The sequence below is a fragment of the Rattus norvegicus genome, chromosome X, assembly GCF_021556685.1.
Source record: "Rattus norvegicus strain SHRSP/BbbUtx chromosome X, alternate assembly SHRSP_T2T, whole genome shotgun sequence".
Lineage (NCBI taxonomy): Eukaryota > Metazoa > Chordata > Mammalia > Rodentia > Muridae > Rattus > Rattus norvegicus.
This window is the reverse complement of record NC_141554.1, coordinates 120,490,838-120,505,626: the sequence shown is the minus strand read 5'-3', so window position 1 is coordinate 120,505,626 and position 14,789 is coordinate 120,490,838. Positions and strand designations below refer to the sequence as shown.

The 14,789-nt window shown below is 45.7% G+C and overlaps 1 long non-coding RNA gene and 2 pseudogenes across 4 annotated transcripts in view; all 3 read left to right on the top strand.

Annotated features, from left to right (window-relative positions):
• The first annotated feature begins 1,605 nt into the window (after positions 1-1,605).
• Positions 1,606-14,789, top strand: part of LOC100911253 (uncharacterized) — a 105,674-nt gene continuing 92,490 nt past the window's right edge. Inside the window, exons 1-5 of one of the 4 annotated variants that reach the window (XR_015646692.1) lie at positions 1,606-1,667; positions 1,744-1,894; positions 2,259-2,541; positions 8,132-8,414; positions 14,011-14,293. This is a non-coding gene — a long non-coding RNA (uncharacterized LOC100911253). Of the gene's footprint in view, positions 1,895-2,076; positions 2,542-8,131; positions 8,415-12,495; positions 12,848-14,010; positions 14,294-14,789 lie in introns of those variants that run through there. The other 3 variants (XR_015646698.1, XR_015646694.1, XR_015646693.1) reach the window with 3 other exon arrangements.
• On the top strand, positions 4,991-6,517 carry Pcbp2-ps4 (poly(rC) binding protein 2, pseudogene 4; annotated as a pseudogene).
• Pcbp2-ps5 (poly(rC) binding protein 2, pseudogene 5) lies at positions 10,870-12,396 on the top strand (annotated as a pseudogene).

Here is a 14,789-nt window from a genome sequence, read left to right as displayed (position 1 = left end):
ATGGGTACGGTCATGTCAAGGACCAAGGCCTCAGCGCCATGGGAGTGGCAAAGCTTTCCTCAGATGAGGTTCTGGGGGATGGCAAAGCCTTCCATGGATCTGAATGCAAATATTGACAGAGCACACAGAGGATTTCACTGTAGCTTTCTCACCTCTTCATATTTCTAGCCTGAAGAGTGTTCCCAAAGGCAGCCTGCTCCTACCAAGATTAATTAACCCTGCTTCCTTGTTCAGCTGTATGAAATAACCACACCCCCCTGTTAACTGTATAGAATAAATACACTGCACTTCTGAAGTGCTATGACTTCTCCATCAGAGTCAAGACTATGTGATCCGAGATTTTCTGTGTCCATGTGTCTGTCTTTTTCTCTTTTTTTTCATTCCTTTACCTTCCCAGATAGGTCAATCCCTGTGGTCATACGAGGATATGGCATTCATTTATGTTTACACGTGTTCTCAGCCTGGGTCAATGAAGTTTCTTTTCAGTTAATTAACGCAAAATCTCATAACTGGACAAAGTACCGAAGTTGTGGTGTGCAAAGCCACTGTGAAAGATCAATGACTTTTACCCAATTCAGACTTAGATTAGATGATTGTATTCTCACTGTTAGAAGAGAGCAGTAACCTGAGAACCAATAAAGCACACTTTGCAATTAAGGAGGTTGGACAGTTTTAAGGTCAGACATCAGAAAGATATACATTACTTACAACTCTTCATGGAACCCCTGTCTGAGCAGGAAAATTGTTGTACGTCCCTCGGTTGTTTCTTAATTTCCTGCTATATAGTAATGAGAAAACCAGTTCATCACTTGCCCATAGTGGTGAGTGAGTTTTACATAGGTGAAGGCAGCTGGCAAGACCTCACAGCCCAGTGCCCTATTCTTTTCTCACCTACAGTGTACTAGGTCCTTCCAGGCACTGCAGAGCAAAAAGTCAACGGTGGCTTTTCTTACAGAACCCAGCATCACCTGCCCAGGGCTGGCATCACCTAGAAAGGGTTGGGTTCTCTCACACCATTCGCTAATGGAGAAAATGCCTAACCGCTGCATCTCACTGAAGCATTTCCTCAACTGTGGCTCATTCTCTGCTGATTCTGGCTTGTGTCAAGAAGACACAAAACCAGCTAGAACAAGGCCTTAGTTAATAACACCAGGCATGACAATCATAATCTACGTGATTTGCAATTTGGAAAAGGATGATGACCAGGGCTCCCTTTACTTCCCTTCCCTATAGCTGAACTTACAGATTCCGTTTGTCACTTTTGCTTTGCTCATAAATTCCTTTTTTTAGCAGAAAGAAAATTGTCTATACAAACCCAAAATGGTTCTCTTGGGCAACCTGCAAAGGACTAGTGGTGGAGCACCTGCTTATCTCAAGCTGAAATTCTATGCCTTACTGCTACACATACCCTCCTGGGCAGGGAACACATCACTAAAGAGACTTTAATAACCTCCAAGTCTACGGGTTTCAGCTTGCAATGCTTCCCAGACCTCAGTAAATGGGAAGAGGAGCTGGAGAAGGAAATGAAGACAATTTACACTGCGGTCTTGGAGGCTCACCGCTAGGGGCAGAGTGGGTTGTACTCGCCAGGTTAAAACAACTCCCAGACAACCTATTCACGTGAGAGCTCAAAGCAGCCATAATTTTCTGCACTCAAAATCTTTCCGGTAAGTTTCTCCGCGTATTGTCTCCTTGGTAATTGGAAAACATGGGACTGGGAGTACAATTGCAGGGAATCTCCAGTCCTCCAGGATACGATCTGGCTGCTACAGAAGAGGACCAGGAGGAAGCTCTGCTCAGAAAAAGGATAGAAAGGCAGCATGGAAACCCTGCTTCAAGGAAACACGAGATTCACTATGCTCTTGGCGAACCTCCCGCGAAAAGAGACTTCTAGGTGAGCCACAGTCGTGAGTTTGGATAACATGGGAATAGCTTCCTGGAAAGTGGCGTTCCACTTGCAGTTACTCCAAGAGTTGCAAAAAGAACAGAGGACCTGATTTCAGAGGAGGGGAGTCTTGCAGAGTCGCGGGAGCTCTGGTCCTGGAGATTCAGCCATGCGCACATTTGTGCGCACTCAGTGCCTGCTGATTCTGCTGAGCAGCAAACTGTGCACTGCTCAGGCTTCGGAACTTTTACAAATAATTCGTAGCCAAAAGGACGTCTTGCGGAATTGTTACCTATGAAGAGGTTAAGGAAAAATTCAGCACCGAAAGCCTAGTCTTGATTCTGAACACTCTACTTGCTCTGTTCTCCCTTAGGGAGGAAGGATCCCCAGAGAGGCTCCCTGACCACTGCAAGCACTTCTCAAAGGGCTTGAAGGAGCTCAACGAAAAAACCCCATTGCTGCCCAAGACTTCTGAGAGCCAAACTGGTAGATTTGTGCAACCTGCAGTGAAATTGTCCACACCGATACGCAAAGGTTAAACTCTGTGCCTTTATAAGCAGGCAGAAAGGATTCCAGTTTCCTTAGGTGTTCGCTGATTGGGATCCGGAAGACCGCAGCAAATGGATTCGCTTCCTCCTTTGTGCTTTCTCCTCCAGGTAAGGGTCTCAAGCCATTTCCCTCCTTGCTTCTTTTTTTTTGGGGGGGGGGGGGCAGCGTGATGCAATGGTGTTAATTGCAGGGCATCTTCAAGTTCCTCAGATTGCAGCTAGTTGCGGTAGCACTTTCCCAGCATTCAGCTCTTTGCCGCGATAGACTTCCGACCAGGCAGTAAGGGAGCCGCGGCAATGAAAATTCAGATTCTGGGTGCCCTTGGCGAACTTCCCTTCTAAAGGGCATTTCGTGCGCTCTGCCAAGTATCTTTCTTTGCAGTCAATGAAATTCTTACCCAAATGAAAAGACGGTATAGGTGCTACAGCAAGCAAGTTTCCGATTCGGGCGCTTTTGGCGAACTTCCTCCTGAAAGGCACTTCATATCTCTGCCAGTGTCTTCATTTGCAGGTACCAAGGTTTCAGGTTTGTGACAGACAGCATGGCTTCAGCTTCCTAGAGACTGGATTTCTACTTGGGGCCACTAGAAGATTCTTGGTGGCCACAGGGAAAAAGCTTCTTGGGATGAGGAACAGGAAGGTTTGGGGAGGGGCCAAATTTGAGAGTGTCTGAGCAGGAGTCAGCATTCTCTGGTCCTGGAAATTTGGGGCGTTATTTTGTGGGTTGTGGCTGGTTAACCTATTGAGAGGCGATTGTCCTCACTGCGAAGACTCATAGAACCGTTAGGAATACTTCAGACCTAAAGTGACAGAGTTTTAAATGAATAAGTTAGTTACCTTTTGAAGTTAAATTCGCAGGATCAGCAGCTGTGGAAAGTGCGAGCCTGGATCCTTACTTTCTGCTTTATCCCTGTGTCTTCAGCTGACATTGGTGCAAGGGGAGCTCAGTGACCAAGCGCCCTGAGATAATTCTGCCAGAGAACCTCAGTACTGACCAGGGACTTCTGGATGTCTGTGCAGTTTTATATTCCTTAAGAAGCTCCTTTTCAAATTGGATTCTAGTTCAGGAAAAACAAAGGGAAAAAAGCCAGGCAGAAAATGATTTTTCACAACTTCCAAAAAATGAATTTTATTTTAGGAGCCATGAGGTGTGTGGGTGTGAGTGTGGGTGTGGGTGTGGGTGTGGGTGTGGGTGCCTGCATGTTAGTGTGTGTGTGTGTTTATGTAGATAGACAGTTATAGATATAGGTTAAGATCCTAAGGCAAGGAACAAAATTTACTTACAAAACATTTTTAGAAAAGAATTCCTTTGCATTTCCTCCAACCCATTTACTTCTCTTTCCTCCCAAGTGCCAGCATAGGCAATGGTCATATGTAAAAGCATTTGTATTTGGAAAGTTCATCTTCTTTCCCTGAAGAGAATGAAACAATGTCCATTTTCCTGCAGTTTTCAAATTGTGTTATCCCCATGTTAAAATTATGAAATTGCCTCCCACGTGGATGGACTGGAAAACTATGAGGATAGGTGGGGACAGACAATGTGAAAAAGGGAAGTGGATCCAAGCCCTTCTGTGAGCCATGTAGTCCATAGTGTAAGGTTGTGATGAAACAGATGCCCCAGTGAGGAGGAGTGGTTAGGAGGGGGTTCCTGACACAAGTGGGTGAGCAAGGACTACATGTAAGTGATCCATAGGCATGGTGAAAGAGGCCATAAAGTGGATGGTTTTTCTAGTTCTAATTATGATGGTCTGGTGTTTTTCACTTTCTTTGGGAGATGAAAAATATTCAGTTGTGAAAGTATGGAATTCAAAATGACATTCCACAGCTTCCAGGTGCCCACTCTAAATGAAATGTATATAAGGTGATCATGGTAAAATTGGGGGAATGTTGTTTAATTTATTTCCATGTTTTTTAATCATAAATTCCTTATGAAGCAGAAATGAGTTCATTGAAGCATGCAACATAAATGGAGATTTAAAAGGCTGAGAAAGCTAAGCTAGACCTGCCAATTAGACATTGGGCAAAGACACAGAAATGATGACAATTTATATCGGGGGCTCTTACAGACTCTCTGCTTGGGGAGGATTGCTTGTAAACACCAGTAGTAAAAAGCACTCCCATATATCCATTCCCCTGAGAGCTCAAAGGAGCCATAATTTTCTGCACACAAATTCTTCCCAGTAAGGATCTTGGCATTTTGTCTTCTATTATTTGGAAAACGTGGTGCTGTGAGTGCAATTCCAGGACATCTCCAGTCCTCAAGTATACGTAGCAGCTGCTACAGCGGTGGAGCAGAAGGAAGCTCTGCTCAGAAAAAGGATAGAAAGGCAGCATGGAAACCCTGCTGCACCCAGACCAGCAGAGGCAGCAGCCAGAGCAGCTGCAGCCTGTGCCCTCTCCTGCCCGCAGGCCCTCCGCCCGCCAGCCAGCCTGCCAGCTATCCGCACCCACTCCTCCGCCCATTAGCGGGGTGGGCTGGGGGGGTTGTGGCCCTAACCTTCCTGCCTGCCCCTATTGTTCTGTCCCAGGCCTCCCACCCTTCCCCCTCCTGCCCTCTCCCCTTTTCCCCTCAGTCAACTTGTGCATCCAGTGACCAAAGACTTGACCATTCAAGGCACAGCTCCCTGTAACTACTAGACATGGACACCGGTGTGATTGAAGGTGGATTAAATGTCACTCTCACCATCAGGCTACTTATGCACGGAAAGGAAGTTGGCAGTATCATCCGAAAGAGCAGAGAATCTGTTAAGAAGTTGCAAGAGAAGAGTGGGTGCACGTATCAACATCTCAGAAGGGAATTGTCCTGAGAGAATTATCACTTTGGCTGGACCAACTAATGCCATCTTCAAAGCCTTTGCTATGATCATTGACAAACCGGAAGAGGACATAAGCAGCTCTATGACCAATAGCACAGCTGCCAGTAGACCCCCGGTTACCTGGTGGTTCCTGCTAGTCAGTGTGGCTCTCTTATTGGAAAAGGTACAAGATCAAGGAAATAAGAGAGAGTACAGGGGCTCAGGTCCAAGCGGCAGGGAATATGCTCCCCAACTCAACTGAGCGGGCAATCACTATTGCTGGCATTCTGCCATCTATCATTGAGTGTGTCACACAGATCTGCGTGGTCATGTTGGAGACTCCCAGTCTACCCTGAAGGGCATGCTTACTAGCCCAAGCCCTCCAGTTCTCCAGTCATCTTTGCAGGTGATCAGGACAGGTACAGCACAGGCAGTACCTGTGCGAGCTTTCCCCACACCACCACGTCCATGTGCCTCTACCGTGACCTGGAGGGACCACCTCTAGAGGCCTGTACCATTCAAGGACACTATGCCATGCCACAGCCAGATTTGACCAAGCTGCACCAGTAGGCAATGCAACAGTCTCATTTTCCCATGACCCATGGCAACACCGGATTCAGTGGCATTGAATCCAGCTCTCCAGAGGTGAAAGGCTATTTGGGTTTGGATGAATCTGCTCAAACTACTTCTCATGAACTCACCCTTCCAAATGATTTGATTGGCTGCATAATTGGGCGTCAGGGTGCCAAAATCAATGAGATCCGTCAGATGTCTGGGGCGCAGATCAAAACTGCAAACCCAGTGGAAGGATCTACTGATCGGCAGGTTACCATCACTGGACCTGCTGCCAGCATTAGCCTGGCTCAGTATCTGATCAATGCCAGGCTTTCCTCAGAGACAGGTGGCAAGGGGAGCAGCTAAAACAGAGCAGATTCATCCATAATCCCTTTCTGCTGTTCACCACCACCCATGATCCATCTGTGTAGTTTCTGAACAGTCAGTGATTTCCAGGTTTCAAATAGTTTGTAAATTTTCAGTTTCTACACACTTTATCATCCACTCATAATTTTTTAATTAAGGTATTTTAATTCTTTTCTCTGTTCAGCAGTTACACTGAGATATCCATATTTAGTCTTATAAGCTTCTCCCCCTTTTTGTTTTGTTTTGTTTTGTTTTTTGGCTCATGAATTTTTGTCTGTCATGGAAATGTAAAAGTGGATTATCAATACATTTCAGTTTAGTTCTGTAATGTCAGGAATTTTTCAAAAAAAGAATTAAAAGATGGACGGAGCTTTTTCTTTGTGAATAGAAACTGGATGCCACAGTGACTTATGCGGGTGTTATTCCTGTCTGATACTGTTTTTATAGAGCCCTGATTCCGTTTAAATAGAATTAGTAGACTTCCTTCCTTTTTTACCACTCCCAATTTTTTTTATAATTTGCCCTCAATCTTTCCCCCCCATGATCCTGGGTGGCCTCTGAAGACTGACAGTCACACTTAGCCTGGGATTGTACAGCAGCATTGTACAGTGCATTTATGGAGCTGGGACAGGAAGGTGTCCACAGGAAGGTTGAGAATCACTGCACTGTGCATACTCTAATTTCAAATTCTAGTAATTGTTCATTTCGTTTTGTCCACAGGTGTTGTGAGACCTTGTGCTCTTGTCCTGAAATCATTTAGAAAAGTTTACCTGCTGCCATTTATGTTAACTTAGAAAGTAACTTGTCCAAATTCCTCAGGTAAAATCTTAAATCTAAGACTAATCCATGTATTACCACTCCACTCATTCACCAAGAAAACCCTCGACAGTTGGGCCTGCATGGAGTGGTTATATTTCAGGGTTGTTCCCAGGGTTTACAATATGACAGTCCCCACACCTACCAGGCACCAAGATAACAGCGGGGACTTAACCAGCAGCCAGTTCTTCAGCCTGAGCCATCACATGCTATTAATCTTCTAACTTGCCTCTAGGCCCAAAGCCAGGGCTTGGGCAGAGAAACAGGAACAAAGAAATGAGTTATTTTGCAACCTGAGAAACCTCAGAGGGAGGACCCAGGACCCAACCTTACTTTCCCTCCTCCCAAGTGCAAAATGTGTAAACAGTAAACAAAAAAAAAAAATAGAAGTGCAGTTCTAAGTGAATCCTCTTCCTGTCCCCCATGTTTAGGGACAGGAAGTGTATAGACAAGCCTGGCTTTTCTATGCCTACTTGCTTGTTCAACGTAAGGAATGGGGTGAACCGAGAAGGGACCGGTTTTCTTCCCCTTTAGCTCTAGAGTAGGACTTGGAATCATTTCCACAGCTGCCAGTGTCCCTAGAACTTAATTGGTCTGGGGAATCTTTCACGCTGAAGCCTGACTTACAGCTAGAAGAGCCCGGTCTATCTGTTGATTTTGTGGTGCAAATATATTATTTATATAAATATTTCTCTATGTAAAAAAAAAAGAAACCCCACTGCAAGGAAACACGAGATTCACTATGCTCTTGGCGAACCTCCCACAAAAAGAGACTTCTAGGTGAGCCACAGTCCTGAGTTGGGAACTCTGAGGCTTATGGTTTGGATAACATGGGAAAAGCTTCCTGGAAAGTGGCGTTCCACTTGCAGTTACTCCAAGAGTTGCAAAAAGAACAGAGGACCTGATTTCAGAGGAGGGGAGTCTTGCAGAGTCGCGGGAGCTCTGGTCCTGGAGATTCAGCCATGCGCACATTTGTGCGCACTCAGTGCCTGCTGATTCTGCTGAGCAGCAAACTGTGCACTGCTCAGGCTTCGGAACTTTTACAAATAATTTGTAGCCAAAAGGACGTCTTGCGGAATTGTTATCTATGAAGAGGTTAAGGAAAAATTCAGCACCGAAATCCTAGTCTTGATTCTGAACACTCTACTTGCTCTGTTCTCCCTTAGGGAGGAAGGATCCCCAGAGAGGCTCCCTGACCACTGCAAGCACTTCTCAAAGGGCTTGAAGGAGCTCAACGAAAAAACCCCATTGCTGCCCAAGACTTCTGAGAGCCAAACTGGTAGATTTGTGCAACCTGCAGTGAAATTGTCCACACCGATACGCAAAGGTTAAACTCTGTGCCTTTATAAGCAGGCAGAAAGGATTCCAGCTTCCGTAGGTGTTTGCTGATTGGGATCCGGAAGACCACAGCAAATGGATTCACTTCCTCCTTTGTGCTTTCTCCTCCAGGTAAGGGTTTCAAGCCATTTCCCTCCTTGCTTCTTTTTTTTTTTTGGGGGGGGGGCAGCGTGATGCAATGGTGTTAATTGCAGGGCATCTTCAAGTTCCTCAGATTGCAGCTAGTTGCGGTAGCACTTTCCCAGCATTCAGCTCTTTGCCGCGATAGACTTCCGACCAGGCAGTAAGGGAGCCGCGGCAATGAAAATTCAGATTCTGGGTGCCCTTGGCGAACTTCCCTTCTAAAGGGCATTTCGTGCGCTCTGCCAAGTATCTTTCTTTGCAGTCAATGAAATTCTTACCCAAATGAAAAGACGGTATAGGTGCTACAGCAAGCAAGTTTCCGATTCGGGCGCTTTTGGCGAACTTCCTCCTGAAAGGCACTTCATATCTCTGCCAGTGTCTTCATTTGCAGGTACCAAGGTTTCAGGTTTGTGGCAGACAGCATGGCTTCAGCTTCCTAGAGACTAGATTTCTACTTGGGGCCACTAGAAGATTCTTGGTGGCCACAGGGAAAAAGCTTCTTGGGATGAGGAACAGGAAGGTTTGGGGAGGGGCCAAATTGGAGAGTGTCTGAGCAGGAGTCAGCATTCTCTGGTCCTGGAAATTTGGGGCGTTATTTTGTGGGTTGTGGCTGGTTAACCTATTGAGAGGCGATTGTCCTCACTGCGAAGACTCATAGAACCGTTAGGAATACTTCAGACCTAAAGTGACAGAGTTTTAAATGAATAAGTTAGTTACCTTTTGAAGTTAAATTCGCAGGATCAGCAGCTGTGGAAAGTGCGAGCCTGGATCCTTACTTTCTGCTTTATCCCTGTGTCTTCAGCTGACATTGGTGCAAGGGGAGCTCAGTGACCAAGCGCCCTGAGATAATTCTGCCAGAGAACCTCAGTACTGACCAGGGACTTCTGGATGTCTGTGCAGTTTTATATTCCTTAAGAAGCTCCTTTTCAAATTGGATTCTAGTTCAGGAAAAACAAAGGGAAAAAAGCCAGGCAGAAAATGATTTTTCACAACTTCCAAAAAATGAATTTTATTTTAGGAGCCATGAGGTGTGTGGGTGTGAGTGTGGGTGTGGGTGTGGGTGTGGGTGTGGGTGTGGGTGCCTGCATGTTAGTGTGTGTGTGTGTTTATGTAGATAGACAGTTATAGATATAGGTTAAGATCCTAAGGCAAGGAACAAAATTTACTTACAAAACATTTTTAGAAAAGAATTCCTTTGCATTTCCTCCAACCCATTTACTTCTCTTTCCTCCCAAGTGCCAGCATAGGCAATGGTCATATGTAAAAGCATTTGTATTTGGAAAGTTCATCTTCTTTCCCTGAAGAGAATGAAACAATGTCCATTTTCCTGCAGTTTTCAAATTGTGTTATCCCCATGTTAAAATTATGAAATTGCCTCCCACGTGGATGGACTGGAAAACTATGAGGATAGGTGGGGACAGACAATGTGAAAAAGGGAAGTGGATCCAAGCCCTTCTGTGAGCCATGTAGTCCATAGTGTAAGGTTGTGATGAAACAGATGCCCCAGTGAGGAGGAGTGGTTAGGAGGGGGTTCCTGACACAAGTGGGTGAGCAAGGACTACATGTAAGTGATCCATAGGCATGGTGAAAGAGGCCATAAAGTGGATGGTTTTTCTAGTTCTAATTATGATGGTCTGGTGTTTTTCACTTTCTTTGGGAGATGAAAAATATTCAGTTGTGAAAGTATGGAATTCAAAATGACATTCCACAGCTTCCAGGTGCCCACTCTAAATGAAATGTATATAAGGTGATCATGGTAAAATTGGGGGAATGTTGTTTAATTTATTTCCATGTTTTTTAATCATAAATTCCTTATGAAGCAGAAATGAGTTCATTGAAGCATGCAACATAAATGGAGATTTAAAAGGCTGAGAAAGCTAAGCTAGACCTGCCAATTAGACATTGGGCAAAGACACAGAAATGATGACAATTTATATCGGGGGCTCTTACAGACTCTCTGCTTGGGGAGGATTGCTTGTAAACACCAGTAGTAAAAAGCACTCCCATATATCCATTCCCCTGAGAGCTCAAAGGAGCCATAATTTTCTGCACACAAATTCTTCCCAGTAAGGATCTTGGCATTTTGTCTTCTATTATTTGGAAAACGTGGTGCTGTGAGTGCAATTCCAGGACATCTCCAGTCCTCAAGTATACGTAGCAGCTGCTACAGCGGTGGAGCAGAAGGAAGCTCTGCTCAGAAAAAGGATAGAAAGGCAGCATGGAAACCCTGCTGCACCCAGACCAGCAGAGGCAGCAGCCAGAGCAGCTGCAGCCTGTGCCCTCTCCTGCCCGCAGGCCCTCCGCCCGCCAGCCAGCCTGCCAGCTATCCGCACCCACTCCTCCGCCCATTAGCGGGGTGGGCTGGGGGGGTTGTGGCCCTAACCTTCCTGCCTGCCCCTATTGTTCTGTCCCAGGCCTCCCACCCTTCCCCCTCCTGCCCTCTCCCCTTTTCCCCTCAGTCAACTTGTGCATCCAGTGACCAAAGACTTGACCATTCAAGGCACAGCTCCCTGTAACTACTAGACATGGACACCGGTGTGATTGAAGGTGGATTAAATGTCACTCTCACCATCAGGCTACTTATGCACGGAAAGGAAGTTGGCAGTATCATCCGAAAGAGCAGAGAATCTGTTAAGAAGTTGCAAGAGAAGAGTGGGTGCACGTATCAACATCTCAGAAGGGAATTGTCCTGAGAGAATTATCACTTTGGCTGGACCAACTAATGCCATCTTCAAAGCCTTTGCTATGATCATTGACAAACCGGAAGAGGACATAAGCAGCTCTATGACCAATAGCACAGCTGCCAGTAGACCCCCGGTTACCTGGTGGTTCCTGCTAGTCAGTGTGGCTCTCTTATTGGAAAAGGTACAAGATCAAGGAAATAAGAGAGAGTACAGGGGCTCAGGTCCAAGCGGCAGGGAATATGCTCCCCAACTCAACTGAGCGGGCAATCACTATTGCTGGCATTCTGCCATCTATCATTGAGTGTGTCAAACAGATCTGCGTGGTCATGTTGGAGACTCCCAGTCTACCCTGAAGGGCATGCCTACTAGCCCAAGCCCTCCAGTTCTCCAGTCATCTTTGCAGGTGATCAGGACAGGTACAGCACAGGCAGTACCTGTGCGAGCTTTCCCCACACCACCACGTCCATGTGCCTCTACCGTGACCTGGAGGGACCACCTCTAGAGGCCTGTACCATTCAAGGACACTATGCCATGCCACAGCCAGATTTGACCAAGCTGCACCAGTAGGCAATGCAACAGTCTCATTTTCCCATGACCCATGGCAACACCGGATTCAGTGGCATTGAATCCAGCTCTCCAGAGGTGAAAGGCTATTTGGGTTTGGATGAATCTGCTCAAACTACTTCTCATGAACTCACCCTTCCAAATGATTTGATTGGCTGCATAATTGGGCGTCAGGGTGCCAAAATCAATGAGATCCGTCAGATGTCTGGGGCGCAGATCAAAACTGCAAACCCAGTGGAAGGATCTACTGATCGGCAGGTTACCATCACTGGACCTGCTGCCAGCATTAGCCTGGCTCAGTATCTGATCAATGCCAGGCTTTCCTCAGAGACAGGTGGCAAGGGGAGCAGCTAAAACAGAGCAGATTCATCCATAATCCCTTTCTGCTGTTCACCACCACCCATGATCCATCTGTGTAGTTTCTGAACAGTCAGTGATTTCCAGGTTTCAAATAGTTTGTAAATTTTCAGTTTCTACACACTTTATCATCCACTCATAATTTTTTAATTAAGGTATTTTAATTCTTTTCTCTGTTCAGCAGTTACACTGAGATATCCATATTTAGTCTTATAAGCTTCTCCCCCTTTTTGTTTTGTTTTGTTTTGTTTTTTGGCTCATGAATTTTTGTCTGTCATGGAAATGTAAAAGTGGATTATCAATACATTTCAGTTTAGTTCTGTAATGTCAGGAATTTTTCAAAAAAAGAATTAAAAGATGGACGGAGCTTTTTCTTTGTGAATAGAAACTGGATGCCACAGTGACTTATGCGGGTGTTATTCCTGTCTGATACTGTTTTTATAGAGCCCTGATTCCGTTTAAATAGAATTAGTAGACTTCCTTCCTTTTTTACCACTCCCAATTTTTTTTATAATTTGCCCTCAATCTTTCCCCCCCATGATCCTGGGTGGCCTCTGAAGACTGACAGTCACACTTAGCCTGGGATTGTACAGCAGCATTGTACAGTGCATTTATGGAGCTGGGACAGGAAGGTGTCCACAGGAAGGTTGAGAATCACTGCACTGTGCATACTCTAATTTCAAATTCTAGTAATTGTTCATTTCGTTTTGTCCACAGGTGTTGTGAGACCTTGTGCTCTTGTCCTGAAATCATTTAGAAAAGTTTACCTGCTGCCATTTATGTTAACTTAGAAAGTAACTTGTCCAAATTCCTCAGGTAAAATCTTAAATCTAAGACTAATCCATGTATTACCACTCCACTCATTCACCAAGAAAACCCTCGACAGTTGGGCCTGCATGGAGTGGTTATATTTCAGGGTTGTTCCCAGGGTTTACAATATGACAGTCCCCACACCTACCAGGCACCAAGATAACAGCGGGGACTTAACCAGCAGCCAGTTCTTCAGCCTGAGCCATCACATGCTATTAATCTTCTAACTTGCCTCTAGGCCCAAAGCCAGGGCTTGGGCAGAGAAACAGGAACAAAGAAATGAGTTATTTTGCAACCTGAGAAACCTCAGAGGGAGGACCCAGGACCCAACCTTACTTTCCCTCCTCCCAAGTGCAAAATGTGTAAACAGTAAACAAAAAAAAAAATAGAAGTGCAGTTCTAAGTGAATCCTCTTCCTGTCCCCCATGTTTAGGGACAGGAAGTGTATAGACAAGCCTGGCTTTTCTATGCCTACTTGCTTGTTCAACGTAAGGAATGGGGTGAAGCGAGAAGGGACCGGTTTTCTTCCCCTTTAGCTCTAGAGTAGGACTTGGAATCATTTCCACAGCTGCCAGTGTCCCTAGAACTTAATTGGTCTGGGGAATCTTTCACGCTGAAGCCTGACTTACAGCTAGAAGAGCCCGGTCTATCTGTTGATTTTGTGGTGCAAATATATTATTTATATAAATATTTCTCTATGTAAAAAAAAAAGAAACCCCACTGCAAGGAAACACGAGATTCACTATGCTCTTGGCGAACCTCCCACAAAAAAAGACTTCTAGGTGAGCCACAGTCCTGAGTTGGGAACTCTGAGGCTTATGGTTTGGATAACATGGGAAAAGCTTCCTGGAAAGTGGCGTTCCACTTGCAGTTACTCCAAGAGTTGCAAAAAGAACAGAGGACCTGATTTCAGAGGAGGGGAGTCTTGCAGAGTCGCGGGAGCTCTGGTCCTGGAGATTCAGCCATGCGCACATTTGTGCGCACTCAGTGCCTGCTGATTCTGCTGAGCAGCAAACTGTGCACTGCTCAGGCTTCAGTAACTTTTACAAATAATTCGTAGCCAAAAGGACGTCTTGCGGAATTGTTATCTATGAAGAGGTTAAGGAAAAATTCAGCACCGAAATCCTAGTCTTGATTCTGAACACTCTACTTGCTCTGTTCTCCCTTAGGGAGGAAGGATCCCCAGAGAGGCTCCCTGACCACTGCAAGCACTTCTCAAAGGGCTTGAAGGAGCTCAACGAAAAAACCCCATTGCTGCCCAAGACTTCTGAGAGCCAAACTGGTAGATTTGTGCAACCTGCAGTGAAATTGTCCACACCGATACGCAAAGGTTAAACTCTGTGCCTTTATAAGCAGGCAGAAAGGATTCCAGCTTCTGTAGGTGTTCGCTGATTGGGATCCAGAAGACCACAGCAAATGGATTCGCTTCCTCCTTTGTGCTTTCTCCTCCAGGTAAGGGTCTCAAGCCATTTCCCTCCTTGCTTCTTTTTTTTTGGGGGGGGGGGGGGGCAGCGTGATGTAATGGTGTTAATTGCAGGGCATCTTCAAGTTCCTCAGATTGCAGCTAGTTGCGGTAGCACTTTCCCAGCATTCAGCTCTTTGCCGCGATAGACTTCCGACCAGGCAGTAAGGGAGCCGCGGCAATGAAAATTCAGATTCTGGGTGCCCTTGGCGAACTTCCCTTCTAAAGGGCATTTCGTGCGCTCTGCCAAGTATCTTTCTTTGCAGTCAATGAAATTCTTACCCAAATGAAAAGACGGTATAGGTGCTACAGCAAGCAAGTTTCCGATTCGGGCGCTTTTGGCGAACTTCCTCCTGAAAGGCACTTCATATCTCTGCCAGTGTCTTCATTTGCAGGTACCAAGGTTTCAGGTTTGTGGCAGACAGCATGGCTTCAGCTTCCTACAGACTGGATTTCCACTTGGGGCCACTAGAAGATTCTTGGTGG